The 4,986-nt window shown below is 41.4% G+C and overlaps 1 long non-coding RNA gene across 2 annotated transcripts in view; it reads right to left on the bottom strand.

The window, feature by feature from the left end:
* Positions 1–654: 654 nt before the first annotated feature.
* LOC111745330 overlaps positions 655–4,986 on the bottom strand; it is a 26,939-nt gene continuing 22,607 nt past the window's right edge. The window contains exons 2-3 of one of the 2 annotated variants that reach the window (XR_002782599.1): positions 2,851–3,853; positions 655–2,762 (exon numbers count right to left, since the gene is read on the bottom strand). This is a non-coding gene — a long non-coding RNA (uncharacterized LOC111745330). Of the gene's footprint in view, positions 3,854–4,986 lie in introns of both variants that reach the window. The other variant, XR_002782598.1, reaches the window with a different exon arrangement.

Here is a 4,986-nt window from a genome sequence, read left to right on the forward strand (position 1 = left end):
TCATCCCAACATAAGGTTGATTCCACATTCACTCCCTGATAATGTGATGGGTTTGATTGTTATCTTTATATGTAAAGATCAGGTACAACCTCAACTAGATTGTAGTAGGCGAGAGGAAACTCCTCATTTTATACATTCTATAAAATGTACCTGAGCACCTTCCATATAATGCATAGTCAACAAATGTCGGCACAGGTTAAGAGGAAACTCCCTACTTCTGACCCAAGAAGTATGGTGACTTTTTTCTGGAGTCCCAGAGACTCCATCTGTCCTTCTCCCATGGGCATTATCATACCATCGTCTCTTAAAAAGACATCCTGGTGAACACATAAGGAATCTCCTCCTGTTCCTCTTCCTTTGTCTCCCCTTCCTTCTTCACGGCTGCATGTTATTCCATCCTAAGGAAGTATCATAACTTATTTAGCTGTTCCTTATTGACGGCCAGTTAGGTTATTACTAATAAATTGCTGGGAGCGGGGGGAATGCTGCTCTGAATAATTTTATACAATTGTAGAATATTTAGAATATTTCTGTAGGATAAGTTCCTTAAGCTAAAATTGTTAGAACAAAAGGCATGTTCATTTGTAGTTTTGAATTATATTTTCAGATTGCCATCCTCGAGGAGCTGTGACAACTTCACTCTCACCTATAAAGTCTAATAGTGATTATATTTAATGTTTTCAAAGTATTCCATTGAGAAGACCATACTTGATTAACACATTACCTTATTTTTGTACATATAAGCTGTGTCCTTATTCAATAGAGAAACCTACTTCCAAAGTCCTAGAAACTGAGAACTTGATCCTTTGATTTATAAATCACATGCTTCTCTATGGAACAACAACAAAAAGTTAAGCACCTAACTCTACTGTACTCCTAAAAACAGTACAAAAATTACATTTTTTGTAAATAAAATCAAACGATGAACAAGAGGATACAGCATAGTTCAGTAGAAACAAGACAGACTCTAGCACCAAAAGGCATTATTTTTTAACTTTCTCTTACAAGCTGTGTGACTTTGGACAAGCCACTTAACCTCCCTGAGCTATAATCTTTGCCTCTGAAAAAGGATCTAGTAGTATATATTTTGACATGAATGACAATGTATGAAAAATCCCCCTGCCTGAGTAGGTAGCCAGCTCAGAAACCATGTCTGATTACTGTTTCATCCCCAGGGTCTAGAGCAGTTCCAGGAATGTAGCCTGTTCAAGACATAATGAATGAAAGAAACATATTTCATCTACTTGTCCATACGATAGATGACTTGTCTAAAGTCAAGTAATACACAATCAAGAACAGTTAAAGATTGCCAAGGGAGAGTTCTTACAAATATATCGAACTGCCAGTTTGAACTACTAGCTCTTCATCTGACCAGAGACTTTATAATTGTCCCCAACTTTGCTTTATTCCAAGCGAAGAGATGTCAGAAAGGTGCCTTCTATAAGCCGTTTTCAAGGCTTTTCTCCTCCCTTATTCACGTATCCCATACTTTCAGGTCTCTAAAGAAAGGAGACTTTATTTTATATGTGGCCTCCAAGTCTACCTCTCAGCCTTAGATCAAACATATTCTTCAAAATCACCCAATTTCTCACTCCACATACCTCTTTTATGGGTATCACATTTTATTTATACTCAGATAAAATATCCTCTGACCTCTCTCCTGCCATCCCCATCTCTTTTCTTAATTCTCTACCAATGAAGTCCTAGGACCCATATTAATTTTCTAACATCCTCTCAAGCCCTCATGGTTTTGAGTCAGCAAGCCAGCTCTGTGATTTTATAAGAGCCAGAAAATTTAAATCACCTGCACAAGTTTATAGGGTGATTGGGGACTTGAACTCAGGTCTTTAGGTTCCAGGTTCAGAGCTTGTTCAATGGTCCAATCCCTTATGCTTACTCCCCACAGTTTTACATTTGCAAAGTGCTTTTGTTTATAGTTGTTCATCTAGGCATCATAATAGTTTCAGAGGGCATGACCTCATTGCAATTGCTAGGGAGCAAACTACCTCAAAATTCAGAGGCATAAAACAACAATCACTTCCCACTCCAGACACTGCACCTGCAGCTCATGTGAAGGTTGGCTAGCAGACCTGCGGCTCTTGGCTAGGTGTGTTCATGCATCTCTGGGTCAGCTGGACGGTTCTGTTCTAGGCTGAGCTGGGCTGGGCTGGTCTGGGGCAGCTTCCTTGGGGCAGCTCTGCCCCACATATTTCTCATTCCCATCCTGGAACAAGTGGGCCAGCCCAGGCGTGCTCTTCTTGTAGAAATAGTAAAGATGCAAGAGAACGAGTCCAGTGATGCAAGCACGCTTCCAAGCCTCCGCTTGTATCACATCTGCTAACTTTGTTGGCCAAAGTAGGCGACGAGGTCACAATCAGTGGTTTATCTGTTGATCAGAAAACTGTAAAGTCACATGGCAGAGGGAAGTAATACAGGGAGAGATGAAGACTGGGGGCACTTATGCAATCTACCTAGTTTTCGAATATCAAGCCAACTTAGATTAAGCTAATTTTTCTTCTTGCCTCCAAGCACAGGCCAGCACTTTAAAGCACAGTCTCTCCTTCACATCGGTGTCCAGAGCACATGGTGTAGAGGAATGGGCACTGAAGACCCTTCGTTGCTGGTAACTTCAGCACAAGGCTGCACTCGGCTGCTGCAGCAGGGTGAACAGAGAACGAGGGTGACAAGCCGGCACTGGCTCAACCTCCCCCGGCTCTGTATCCAGCTGTCTCCGCCCTAACGGCTTCTTAGAATGTGATTCACTGCTCCAGCGAGAGAAAAGTAATTGAGGGTATAATTTATATTGGGAAAATTACTCTGAAAAAAAAAAAAAATTAGAGAGCAACATACCCAACACTCTGGCTTGAAGGGAGTTTCATACCAAACAACTAGGGAACTGAACAAAGGATGTAGAAGACTGGAAGGATAGATAGACACCGGCGGTGATGAGAGGTCGGGGAGAGATCTAAAAACGGGAAAAAACGAACAATACCAAAAAACTCCGAAGTCATCTTAGAGCGGAAAAACGGAAAAGCAATAAGCATCACATTTTCTGAGATTTGCTTTGCTCTCTGAAAGTGCTCGAGAAATAAGACTTACACATGTAACACCAAGTTTTCGATGAAAACGTCTCCAAGAGATCTCTCTCACACCCCACCCCTTCCGTTGCCAGAATAAATATGCTAGGAGGCTGATCACATATGACACGAAATCCAAACAACCGAACAAATTCAGGGAAACCTGAGAGGATCCAGTTTCCAGTTCAGATGACTTTATGACGATCAGTTCTCTACTTTGTTTAAATTAAAAGTTCACTGTAGAGACTCTTATAATTATACAAATAACAATATGCACGTGCGAGTATGCTATGAATGTTAAATAATAATAGTAGCATCACTCGTCACAAGTTGTACTAATAAAGCCACAAACCTGTACCTCTGAGGGTTAGAGGTCAAGGCCCCATTCTGCCCAAGGAAGGCTTTACCTCTCCCAGGGTTTGGACTTTAATTTTCTCTCATTCAGCTTGTTAAGGCATCTAAATTTTTTTCTTGGCCCGTTTCCTCATCTATAAAAGAAGGAAGTAAAACTACATGATCACCAAAGCCCATTCTAGCACACATAGGTAATTCTGTGATTCTTCTCTACTACCCTCCCAGCTCATTCTACTGTACATTGAAATCGGTGTGGCATTAATCTTTGTCCAGGTATTTAATAGCAGAGGTCCATTGACATAGATACTTAAAAACCATAGTGGAGGTGCAGCAAGAAGAATCTTTGCAGGTTAACTTTGCCAGTTGCAAACTGTGTGCCCTCGGGCAAGTTACTTCATCTCTTTATGCGTAGGGTTCCTCATCTGTAAAATGGGGAAATAAGAGATACTATTATTATTGGGTATTATAAGAATTGAATGAGATATGGGTAAAGCATTTAGTAAGGGACTCAGTACATAGCCAGCACTCCATAAGTTTATTTATTATCTGCAAATGTGATTTTGGCAACCCTCAGGATGGCAGGTTGATAAGGTGAATGCTGAGAAAAGTTGTTTATAAATAAAATATCTTGTTGTTGTTTTAAAAAAACTTTCTTCCTGTTGACTGCTATTGTGAAATAAGACATACATAGGCAACGTGGGAGACGGCAGCCAGGGATGAGGCATAAATACGGCTTGGGTTTATTCTTATTGGTTTACCTATATCTATGCATTTGCTGTCGTTCACCCTACTTCCATACCTTCAGTCGGTAAGATAATTGTTCTCAATGGTGGATACACATTAGAATCATTTGGGAAGCTTAAAAAATCTCTATGCCCAAACTATGTATGCTCTCAAGAGTCAGGATAGTGGTTGGGCGGTGGGGTGAGCTGGGGAGGAGCAGAGACTAGAAGGGAGCATAATGGTGCTTCTGGGGTGCTCATGACATTCTGATTCCTGAGCTGAGTGGTGGTTACACAAGTACCTTCAGTTTGTGAAAGTTCATTGCAATGTAGACTTACAGCCACGTGCATGCTTCTACATGTATAATACACTTCAATAAAAAGTTAAACACAAATCTGTGTTGAAATTGCACTGAAAACTAATTAAATAAAAATCTTTAGGGGTGGGACCCTAGTGGCAACATTTTTGTAAAGCTTCCCAGGTGATTGCAATGTGCAGCCAAGGTTGAAAACAGCTGCACAGGTTCTTCTGGCCTCAGTGGGCCCAGATCTTGGAATGGGCATTCAAGGCAATTGCAGAAAGCCCCTTGGGGCAGCCAGGTGTCATTGGATTGACCTGGGATTTGTTTAGACAGGTCTCAAGTCCAAAGATCATTGGGCAGGATTGTGGAGGCAAGAGCTGTGGACTTGGATAGAAATCTGGGTTCAATGTCTGGCTCACTCACTCACTGGCTAAGACTTTTGGCTAGCCATGGAGGTAACCTCACAGATCTGCTACTTCCTTATCTCTTAATTGGCGCTCACACGAGGACTCTGCCTTACCTCTTCGGGTG

This window comes from Pteropus vampyrus, unplaced genomic scaffold (genome assembly GCF_000151845.1).
Source record: "Pteropus vampyrus isolate Shadow unplaced genomic scaffold, Pvam_2.0 Scaffold152, whole genome shotgun sequence".
Classification (NCBI taxonomy): domain Eukaryota; kingdom Metazoa; phylum Chordata; class Mammalia; order Chiroptera; family Pteropodidae; genus Pteropus; species Pteropus vampyrus.